Genomic DNA, 12,881 nt, shown 5'->3' with positions numbered 1-12,881 from the left:
CCAATCGAACAGAGAGTTGAAAGCTTATAGAGAAGATAAGAAAGGCTTTCTTGATAGCAGTTATGGGAAATAGATTGCTAGTGGTCAAATAGGACTAAAGGAAGGGGAAACACCTAATAGTTGAAGAGAAAAACAGCACTCTTGAGAAAATACTAGTTATACCACTATAATAGCTCAAGATTTTTTACTGGAAAATGTTTAAAATGAATTTAATATTAGCACAATAAGAAGTTTTCAGACAGGAAGAAGAAGGCTTTTAAAAATTGTTTTTGATATTATAGTATATTTTCAAATATTCAGAGAGACAGGGCTCTCTCCTTTTCACTCCTGCTGTTTGCCTTCAGGCTATTTCGCTGCTCATTAGCACCTTCACCAGAGAGTGGGCAGGAGGAAAAAAGAGCTGAAACATGAGTCAGTCAATTACAGTTCTCATTAGGGGCTCTGGCAAAAAATGTATGGGTGGGTGGAGTCTGAAACTGACAGCTAAAGAGAGATGTGGGATTAGCTATGGTATTCTCTTGTCCAAATCATTCTGCTCCCTGAATATCAGAGATAATTGCATGTTGACTATATTATAATACATTTCCATAGCAATTACTGACATGTTTGCAGAAGGAAACAAAGCAAAAGGGTGAAGTAATTATCTAGGTCAGTGGTTCTCAAATTTGAGCTTGCATTGGAATCACCTGCAGTGCTTTTTTTTAAAAAGGCAGATTGTGTGGCTCCACCCATAAAATTTCTGATTGAATAGGTGTGTGGTGGTGCCCAAAAATATGAATTTCTAGCAAGTTCCCAGATGATGCTGCTGTTGCTGGTGCACAGATCATACTTCAAAGATCATTGACCTAGATAATTTGGAAAACATTGCATAGTTGCTAACAAGAAACAGAACTGACTGATTTTAATTTTTCCTTTGTATAGGGCTTATGAATCCTTGTATGATATTTCTTACAAAAATTCTGGAAGCAATGCCATCCTTTTTGGCCTTAACCTAGTTTGAAATACAAACAACATAACATTGAGTTGGTATCCAACTTCTTCAATAACATCCTAAAGTATAATGGCAAAAATGGATGTTATTCAGATATGTACTTTCAAGTTCATTTTTATTTCATTAACATATATTTGTCCACTTCAAAGTGTTAATTTATCAATTAAGTCTCTTGAGGCTATATATTTTTCTTTTTTTGTTTTCTATTTCATGTTGAAAGTAACATATGATCTTTGAAAAAGAAATGCATGGAAGTCTAAAGTAAAATATGCAAAAATCTTCACTTTCTACTTCCACTCAACCCATAATCTCACTCTACAGACACGTGGATATGTACATCTCCCATGCAGATATACAAAAACTCACAAATAGAATAGCATATATTGATATTTTTAGTGGAATTTGTGTGACTATAAATAGACAATATGGCCATTGTTTCTTCTGTAAATTGCTTTACAATTTACTGACAATCTATTGTGGATGTAGCAGAAACTGTTCATTGTCTCTTGTATCCATTCCCCCCTTTTCCTATTTTAATATAACTGTAAGATTTTAGCCTTTCTTATGGATGCCTAACTTACATTTTATTTCTTCTATCCTGATATGCATTTCTTTGTGGCCAAACTGAATGACTACAATGTGGCATAAGTGTTGTATTAAAGTTCCCAAGAATATCTTTAAAACGTTGGAAAATTAGCTGTATTAGAATCACCTGAAAGGCTTGGTAAATCAAAATATTGGGCCCCATCCCTAGAGTTTCTTTGTAATTTTTTTTTTTTTTCATGAGAGACACAGAGAGAGGCAGAGACACTGGCAGAGGGAGAAACAGGCTCCATGCAGGGACTCTGATGTGGGACTCGATTCCAGGTCTTCAGGATCAGGCCCTGGGCTGAAGGCAGGCACTAAATCGCTGAGCCACCCTGGCTGCCCTAGAGTTTCTGATGCAATAAATCTGGGATGAGACCTGAAAATTTGCATTTCATATAATATCTAGGTGAAGCTCATGCTTAAAGACCACATTTCAAGAAGAAGTGCTTTAGAGAGAAGATGTATACTTCTCTTTCCCTTGTTCTTCCTGCTGGCTTAATACGGATCTTCCTCTTAATCATAAGCAGATATTTTGACCATATGGGAAAAGCCATCCTAGAACCATAAGATTAAAAGTACAAGGATCTCTGAAGATATTGGGACTTCACTACCATCCATGCAATCCCTATTTGTAGGTGAGAGAAGTACGTTTCTACTTTCTAATTTTTTTTATGTTGTTGGGTTATTGTTTTTTAAAATGTCTACCTTTTTAAACCACTTATGTTCCCTCTCATTTGCAGCCAAATTTACATGTATTTCATGGACATATCTTTATGTAAAATATATATAATTTCAATGTATGGTTCTTAATTGCTGCATAATATTTTATAATTTTTTAAAGATTTTATTTATTTATTTGAAAGAGAGAAAGAGCGAGTAAGAGAGAGCACAAATGGGGAGAGGGACACAGGGAGAAGCAGACTCTCTACTGGGCAGGGAGCCTGATGTTTGTGATGGATCTCAAGACACTTGGGATCATGATCTGAGATGAAGGCAGATGCTTAACCAACTGAGTCACCCAGTTGCCCCAGGTAAATAGATTTTATTTCGTTAAAACTAAATACAAAATGAAGACCAGATTTGAGAATTTTCTGAGCAGATAAAACTATTTAAACCACATAAGTAGGGATCCCTGGGTGGCACAGTGGTTTGGCGCCTGCCTTTGGGCGCAATCCTAGAGACCCGGGATCAAATCCCACATCGGGCTCCCAGTGCATGGAGCCTGCTTCTCCCTCTGCCTATGTCTCTGCCTCTCTGTCTCTCACTCTCTCTGTGACTATCATAAATAAATAAAAATTAAAAAAAAATTTAAACCCCATAAGCAAAACTAAATCTATCTTATTTCATGAACAAAAGGAAATTTCCTATGATATTTCTTATAAATGCTTCTGTCAACCAAAAAAGAAACTTGTCATCTTCCTTTTTTTTTTTTTTTTTTTAATTAATTTTTATTGGTGTTCAATTTACCAACATACAGAAAAACACCCAGTGCTCATCCCGTCAAGTGTCCACCTCAGTGCCCGTCACCCATTCCCCTCCAACACCCGCCCTCCTCCCCCTCCACCACCCCTAGTTCGTTTCCCCGAGTTAGGAGTCTTTATGTTCTGTCTCCCTTCCTGATATTTCCCAACATTTCTTCTCCCTTCCTTTATATTCCCTTTCACTATTATTCATATTCCCCAAATGAATGAGAACATACACTGTTTGTCCTTCTCCGACTGACTTACTTCACTCAGCATAATACCCTCCAGTTCCATCCACGTTGAAGCAAATGGTGGGTATTTGTCGTTTCTAATGGCTGAGTAATATTCCATTGTATACATAAACCACATCTTCTTTATCCACTTGTCATCTTCCTAAAAATGGTAGAGATAATCACTTTTAAACAATCCCTCGCTGTCTAGAAACCTCCGTTATAATAACTAATCATAGGAAAGCGTAAACCATTTCCTCATTTTTCAATTGGTTGGTTGATAGCCATCCTGTGACTTCATGCTTTGGAGCTTCCTGTTAGGCTTTGAATTTGAATCTTTGATAAAACCCTTTGGCCATTTGAGCAGGTAACCTTAATTTAGTACATCTGCCGGAAACACAATAACACAATTCAGAGTCCGGTTTTTTTTTTTTTTTTTTTTTTTTTTATGATAATCACACACAGAGAGAGAGAGAGAGAAAGGCAGAGACACAGGCAGAGGGAGAAGCAGGCTCCATGCCCTGGGAGCCCGACGTGGGATTCGATCCCGGGGCTCCAGGATCGCGCCCTGGGCCAAAGGCAGGCGCCAAACCACTGCGCCACCCAGGGATCCCCAGCTTTTTCTTTTAATTTTGTATTATGTACCTGAGATGTGGCTAAAATTTTAAAATGAAAGGTATGAGATCTCTGTTTATCTCTCTGTGTATATGCATATCTGTGTATGTATATGTATATGTATAATATGTATATGTGATAGTTTTATTATTTTTTTTTAGATCTCTTTTATTTATTTGAGAGAGAGTGAGCATGGGGAAAGGGGCAGAGGAAGAGACCTCACTGGGCCCAGAACCAGGCAGAGGCTTGATCTCAGAACGCTGAGACCATGACCTGAGCCCAAACCATGAGTTAGCTGTCTAACATACCACCCCCCCCAAACACCCCCACCCCAGGCACCTCCATATGTGATAATTTTAAAAGAGTTCTATTAATAGGTTTAAAGAAAATTGAGCCCTTACATAAATTAGGTATTTCTAAAACTTTCAGAAATATAGAAACTAATCCAAATGATTTTTAAGTTCACATGATCCAGGATTATCTTTCATATATAAAGCTCCTTTAAGTTTATTGGTTTTATAAAACAGGCTTGTCTTCAGAGTTGTCAGCATTAAGTGCAATGCAAATGTACAACTTTTTCTACCTTGGTTTACTAGGCAAATAAGCTCTTGCTATCTCTATGTTAAAAAACTTGTCAACAAAATAATAACAAGATGATGTTAGCTGTTTAATATCTAACCTGATCATAATTGGCTAAAAACAAGTAATTTAAGCAGATATAAATATTTTTATATTAAGTTAAACTAAATAAATGCTTGTTGAATATCTAACTCATTTCCAAATAACATAATACACTGAGATATTAATTGCTAAGCATTAATTTGTCTATTGGCTTTTTAACTTTTACAGAGTGAAAAGGATACTGAGGTCTATTAATAAAATATGACTTTGCCACGTTAAAATATATGATAAAAATCTCTGAAAATTATAAATTTCATAATTATGTTTTTGTAAATGTGTTAAACTACTACAGGATGTTATTATATGCTAGTTCACAACTGCCTGCTTGATAGTTTTCACTGGCTTCAGAAAGTAATTTCTGAGGATTGTTGAAAAAGTACATGGATGTGGAGAATGAGTCTTGATTCTCATGTCCAGATTTGAGTCTGGAATCTAGATTTAAAATGTTTAACAATGCTTTGGCCCTGACACTGAGGTTAGAGTTTGATATTAGTGGATGGATATCAGTCATGTGACTCAGTAAATAATAGTCACTGTGGTTATAGCATCAGGATGGGTAATCACTGAGGAAACAAGCTGTTAACCTGACCAAGTCTGACCTAAACTAACTGTATTAAGTAAGCGTGGCTTGACAATACAAGAGTAAAGTTGGGTTGTATGATCTCTTGATAAAATGATCGTAAGTCACATCAAACATGCATTCTGTCTTATTCAAAGCTGTTTTGCAGTGCTCAGCAGAATTTCTAACTTATGATAAATGTTCAAAAGTTATATATTAAGTGATTATATATGTAATTTTTATGAATCAACTGTTACCTAGGCATTACTGTTTTCTGTAAATACTGTATTTCTCAGAATATCATAGAACTTTCATTAAAAATTCTATATATGAGTAATACTGTTTAAAATATCTAATATTTGCTAGTAGGAATTCTAATTTTGCTATCTCAAATTCTTTGACTTTATTATGCTGATGAATAATTTTTGTCCTTGTTTCATGAAATTTTAGATCCTCGAATTTTTTACTTATTTTAGATTGCCTCTTTAAAATTGACCCTAGTTTTATGTCAATATTCTTGAGAGAATTTCTTCTTAAAATGAATTGTTCTTTTATAATTTTTAAATTCTTTAAGAATTCATAATTTAAAATGAACAAAATATAGCAAATATTCATTGAGCAATCAGAATATCTCTAAAGAGAGGAATAGATAATTTAAAAACAGTATGTGGACAGTTTTTAAATTATTAGCTAGAACCATGTGAAATCATTGGTATTCAACTGTTTTAAACCTACAGAAATGAAAATTCCATATACCCAATCATTTTATTTTTCATAGCAGCCTATGTCTAAATATTATTTTCATTAGTTTTTTCTTTCATTTATGTTTCATATATTTTTGTCCTTATTATTATCATAACTATTTTTAATTTGTTGGGAGAGTTATTTTACATATACCCTAAATATATTTATATAATGAAATACTTGTCTTAAAGGATTTTTCCTGAGTAGTATATTAGAATTACTAATGAATGATATTAGCAATATCATGAATTATTAGATTGAATGATATTAACAATAGCTTGGCTTATCTACTTTTAGAATATTTAATAAAAAGTTAAATGTACATAAACTTATTCAAGACCTGACTATATTATCTTTCTCAATTCATATTTTCTTTCTATTTTTCACACATTTCTCACCTGTGATTTTTAATTTTTATTTATTAAAGATCTTATTTATTTATTTATTTATTTGACAGAGAGAGAGAGCACAGACAAGAGATGCAGCAGAGGGAGAAGCAGGATCCCTGCTGAGCAGAGAGCCCGATGCAGGGCTTGATTCCAGGACCATGAACTGAGCTGAAGGCAGATGTTTATCCAACTTCTGGAGCCACTCAGGAACCCCTTACCTGTAACTTTTTAAACTTTGCCTATGACATTTTCAAATAATCTACTTCCAGGTCTCAAAAATTATTATAAATTGAAAATGAACTTAATTTCCAAGCATAATTCTTTATTCACACAGACCTGCTAGATGCCAGCAACCAGGTTTAATTAGGAATTAGACAAACCTAGATTTGTATCTTAGCCCTATTTTTTTTAAATATTTTATTTATTCATGAGAGACACAGAGAGAGAGAGAGAGAAGAGAGACAGAGATACAGGCAGAGGGAGAAGCAGGCTCCATGAAGGGAGCCTGACGTGGGACTTGATCCTGGGACTCCAGGATTACGCCCTGGGCCAAAGGCAGACACTCAACCACTGAGCCATCCAGGCATCCCAATATCTTAGCCCTATTATTACTTTCTGTGAATAACTTGTATAAGTTATTCAAACCCCCAAGTATTAATTTTTTATCTGTAAAATGAGGTCTTAACTCCTAGAGTTGTTAAGTTATGCATTTGTTTAGCTTGTAACATGGTGCCAAGTGCATGTTAAACCTTCTAATAGTAAAAGTGTTTCAAATGTGTGCCATTTTAGGGTTCACGGTAAATGTTTATATTACTATACATTGTTCTTCTAAACTTCCTGAAATCTGTAATAAGCTTTACATAAAATGTAATATTTTAATTGAACAAGTTATATAAGAACATATTTTCTTTACAAAAATTAAAATATTACTGAGTAATCATTTCTTCCAAAGCTTATTTGACTTTTTTTTTTTTACCTAAATGGTATTATGTGTGATCTTCTGTAATTTGTTCTTTTACTTAATACATATCAAAGATCCAGCTATGTCCAGTAATATGAACCTACCTCCATTTTCTAACTGAAGCATAGATTGATTCATAGTTTATGCCACATTTCGTCATTTAGATTGACTTTAGGCCTGTCATTATTAGAAAATATGGTGCAATGTGCATCTTTATACAAGTATCAGAGAAGTATGCAAAGTTTCTCTAGTGGAGATCCCACTAACAGAATTTCTAAGTCATGACATGGACATTCTTCTTAATTTTATAACCACCACAAAATAGATCTCTCAAATGCCTGTGCTAATATGTAATCCTATTAGCCACATTTAAGATTTCCTTTTCTTTATATATATATATATATATATATATATATATATATACTAATAGTCAATATATTTTTAACTCCTATGATTTGACAATTTGATGATTTTTCGTTGATGTTTTAATTTCATTTTCCTAATAATTAGTAGAATCGTCTTTTCATATCCTTAATGTTCATTTCTATTTACGTATCTGTGAAATGACTGTTAAAACTATTTCCTTTTTTATTTGAAAATAATACTTTTATTATCATTATATTCTGGATATTATTTGGCTATTACAATATTGCCAAATTTTCTCCTTGAAGGCTGAGAATCCTTAAAATCTATTTGCAGTTATTTTTTTTTTCCTGTGAGGAGTTTTATAATTTTGATATATTTAGATTCATTATATTTTCCCCATGACTTTAGTTTTTTATGTGTTCTTGAAAAAAAATCTTCCCCTAGTCCAAGGGCATAAATTTGGTCTCCCATATTTCCCTTTATTTATTTATTTTTTATTCTTTGTAAAACTACTTATGGTCTTTAATACATCAAGAATGATTTAGAGATAGTGTGAGGTAGGGATTTAATGGATATATTTCTCTAAACATTTTCTAACATTGTTGAACATTCTTTCTTTTCTGTTTTAAAATATGACTTTTATATCATAATAAGTTCTCATATCCACATGGGGTCTATAAAGGAGATTTCCTTTTAACTTTAAGAATTTGCTTTTTTAAAGGCCAGCTATTAATTTTAAGGTTCAGAAAATTCTCTGCAATTTTACACAAAACTTTCCAAGTTCAATTGTACATTTCTCTCCAACAAGTAACCTTAACTCTAATTAGATCTTTAAATAGTCACACACACACATATTGCAACATGTTGGAAGACAATGCATTTAAAGGAAGGAACATTGGTGAAACTTTCCACCAGAATTGTTACTATAGAATCATGTTGAGCCTACTAAGTAGGCAGAAATCAAAAAGCATTAGAGATTACATTCAAAGTTACTGTTTGCTGGGTAGGTAGTAAAATGTTGCTTCATCGTATGGCAAGTAGGGCCTTTTAATGAGCGCACTTAAACTTTCCTTGGAAGTTTTACAGTTTGTTCTATAGCCATCTGGGCTTAAAGTTTTATTTCTTTCGAATTGCTTGATCATTGCTTCTACTTCTAGCACCACAGGGGCAAGTAGGTTTTCTAGTTGAGCTCTTGAGAGCTGAGGAAAATCTGAATTAATCAAAAATTGGCATGTTCGCACTGCTAAATTTTCAAGGGAGTTTCTTCTATATAGAGTGTTTGATAATATTGAAAACAGCATCTGTTACAGTTTTTGCTTTGTTTGCTGCTTTGTTGTGATTGGATTGTTGGTTCTTTGTCACTATGTTGAAGCTTATTGTTTTCTTAATTGAAAGGCCAACAGCTGGCTCTTTTTGTTACACTTTTTCCCCTACATGCTATTAAAATACTCTTTGATTTAAAATGCAAAAGTGCAATTATAAATAGCTAAAAATCATCCCACATATATGTAACAGGAGGATCTGACGCAAAATAAAAAAAGAGGTGTTAAATTTTGCATAACACCTAAGTATTAAGCACAGATGCTATTTGCTGAAAATTTCTCAATAAATGAGCATCCTTTCTAAATAAAACATACTATATAAAATTCTTTCACTTATATTACTCATTGACTTTGTACCTTCTGAGATATATACTAGTTTAGATATACACTAGTTTAAATCTAAAGGACCCCTGAAGGACAGATCTTCCACAATCTTTTAGTGCTATAGAGATGGAGACATGCCATATTCTCATTCAGAAATTGGACAGCCACAGGATGCCTGGGTGGCTCAGTGGTTTAGCATTTGCCTTTGGCTCAGGGTGTGACCCCAGGGTCTTGGGATTGAGTCCCACATTGGGTTCCCACAGGGAGCCTGCTTCTTCCCTCTGCTTATGCCTCTGCCTCTCTCTCATGAATAAATAAATAAAATCTTAAAAAAAAGATTATATGGCCACATGCCAACCAGGTCTAGAAGGTGTAGAGGAAGTCTTGCAAAATATAAATGAGCTCCAGGCCAACAAATGTCTGAGTGGAATGAGGTGAATAAACCTCACCTATCTGCCTGGCAGAGAAAAAAAAAAAGAACACTTTTCAAAGGTAACCCCTTCTCTTGACGCTCTGTGGTTCTTTTACTCATAGTATCCATTCTATCTTAAAAATACATTGAGGCTCCAGCATGGTGCAGTCTGTTAAGCCTTTGACTCTGGGTTTCAGCTCAAGTCGTGATCTCAGGGTCTAAAGATCAGGCCCCACACCAGCCTCCACATTCAGTGCAGAGTCTGCTAAGGTTTCTGTCTCCCTCTCCCTTCCCCCCAAAATAAATAAATAGAACTTTAAGAAATATACATACATATATAATATGCAGTCAATGAAATATGACCAGCAATGAAGAGAAAAAAAAAAACAGAAATAGATACATTGCACAAAATTCAGTTTATATTATAAAACTGCATAATATTTTTGTCTATCTTCCTTTGATTTTTTTCAGTCTTTGGACATATATCATATAAATGTGACCCATAGTTATAATCCTATCTATAGAGCATTTACTAGAAATGTATTACCTAACTCCTGAATAACTTCATATTTAATAAAGTGTGTAATTGCAAACTTATTGTTAATTGCAGATAATTTGGAATATAAATGAGAAAAAATCAAAAAGACAAATTAATGGATTACAGATATAAAAAAATAATTGGTCAAATATATAATTGCTTTTCTTTTCCAGTAAAAAAAATCATGTGAGCCATTTCAGTAGATACAAAACCATCCCTTTTTATAATGAGAACTTCTGTTAGGGAGAGGAAATTTAAGCTATGATTATCATTAATTAAGGGTGGTTCAATTTAGTTGATGGGTTGCTATTTTGACCTCCCTAAATGAAATATGATTGAGTGTAATCAAAAAGATAATAATTTACCAAATTCAGAGAGATCCTTTTTAATATTATATAGGTTAAGATTAATTGGAGCATTCCCCAAACCCCTCAAGTGTCTTACATTTCATGGATAAAGTAGTAGGAAATTATATTCATGTAGCTGTCTTCAAAAAAGGTTGTCTCTCTAATTTCTCCTTTTTTGTTAACAAGGTATTAAATTAGGAATATAACATGAACACCACTTTTCTAATTTAAAACCTAAGAGAATTTTAGCTTATGGTAAAGCTGTCTTATCTTCTTCCATTTCCTATTTAAAATAGCAGCTAATCAAAGAAAAGCATTTTGTAGACCTTCCAGAGATTCAGCTGTTACCTTTTATTACATGTTTGTATGTGCCTGTGTGCTTGCTTTTTTTGTTTGTTTGTTTGTTTGTTTTTGTTTTTTGTATACTTGCTTTTTAATCAACAGGTCCATTCCTATGTTGCTCTAGGTAATAATATTGTCATTGCAGTGCCTTTTTGCTCCCCAGCTATGTTAATCCTAGAGGCTGTTTGCTAATGTGAATCACTATCATTCAGTCACACAATAGGATCACACCTCTCTACCATTTTAACTCAGGTATGGTCTTTGACTTACTCTAACCAATGCAATGGAAAAGAAGATAGATATAGCTATTGGCAGAAATTTGAAGAGCCAGTTTGCTTTTTACTATAGTCACGTTTCCTCTTTGTTTGTACTCTTAACCTAGAAGCATGCATCAAGATGGGGCCTACATTAGTCTGTGTCTGAATAAAGACTGAAAGAGTTTCCGTTATAACCACTGAGAGATGTAGCATGAAGAAGAGTAAACTTCGCTGTTTCATGCCACAAAGAATTTTGGGATTGATTGTTCCCATAGCTACCTTGGCCTCTTTCAGATGGCAGGTGAATTAGAACCAAAAGTAGTTTGCAAATAACCTCAAATATATGACAGGGCTTTTGGAATCAATCAGATAATGGTGAGGTTAAGTGTTAATGGAGTTTGGAAGTAAATGGAATGGGAAGCTATCAGAGCTACTCATGTAATGCAGTGGCAAAAATGTGGTAAACGACTTCTCTATAATGAGCTTATAGCTCTAGAACAGGGTTGGCAAACTTTTTTTCTCCTTCCTTCCTTTTTTTTTTTTTTTTTTTAATAAAAGACTAGATGGTAGGTAAGTGCTTGTTTTGGGTTTTGTGGGGCATATGGTCCCTGTTGCAACTACTCAGCTCTGCCATCATTGCAGGAGAGTGGCCACAAACAATATGGATGTCTAGTCAAAGATATAATTTAGAAATGCTTTTAACCACCAAGACTTATCTTAGCCTCTTGTTAAGGATAAAATAAAAAGTATAGCTGTCCACACCCAGGTTTAAAAGCACTGACTGGGTTAATATAATACCCAGAAATTTTTTTTTTGGTAAAATAAATGTTTAAAGGAAAAGAAAAGTGTGGCTTTCCTAAAGAAATCTCATATGCTCAAGTTATATACAATTTATCTGGTTATGACCCAGTGAATTATGGGTACATGCAACTGATTGGAATCAAATAAATAATATGCCTAGAACATTTCTAAGACAGATGCACTGCTACATGAAGAACACCATTTTAGTTTAAAAGAAACCATGTTCAGTACTTAAGAAACTGTTAAGTATTTAAAAACCCTTCCTTGAGCTCTCTACCTTCTATATGCAGGGCAGAATTTAAAAGATGATCATCCCCTAATGATGGACCTGAGAAGATAATTAAAAAGAGAAGGAACCAGGACACCTGGATGACTGAGTAGTTGAGTATCTGCTTTTGGCTCATGGCATGATCTCAGGGTCCTGAGATTGAGTCCTGCATCAGGCTCCCCTCAGGGAACCTGCTTCTCCCTCTGCCTATGTCTCTGCCTCTCTCTGTGTGTCTTTCATGAATAAATAAATAAAATCATTAAAAAAATAAAAAATAAAAAGGGAAGGAAACATGCATGATGACAGGCTGGTTTAGAGAACGAACTAGGTTGGTATTCTCTGGGATTAGAATCTAATCTAAAAACATTCTCTTCTCTCGGTATATGAGATTAGAGGGTTCACCTAATATTTGTCTCCTGAAATTTAAATACTGCTATAAAAAGGGGCTGATGTATAGCTCCATTTCTTTTTTTCCAGAGGTGAGGGTTTATTGTAGTTATCCTGCCCCAAAGCTATCACCTTTTACTAAGTTTGTAGAGAGAGTATTACTTGTATGCTTTTTTCAAGTCTCCAGAATTACACCAGATGTAAGGTTTTCCCAAGAGCCTGAATATGGAGTATGATGAGTTATGACGGATTTTTGGATTGTCTTTTTTGAAGAGGGGCCAGTGTATTATGCATGA

The sequence above is a fragment of the Vulpes vulpes genome, chromosome 5, assembly GCF_048418805.1.
Source record: "Vulpes vulpes isolate BD-2025 chromosome 5, VulVul3, whole genome shotgun sequence".
Lineage (NCBI taxonomy): Eukaryota > Metazoa > Chordata > Mammalia > Carnivora > Canidae > Vulpes > Vulpes vulpes.
The sequence above is the reverse complement of the archived record's forward strand: the minus strand, read 5'-3'. Positions refer to the sequence as shown.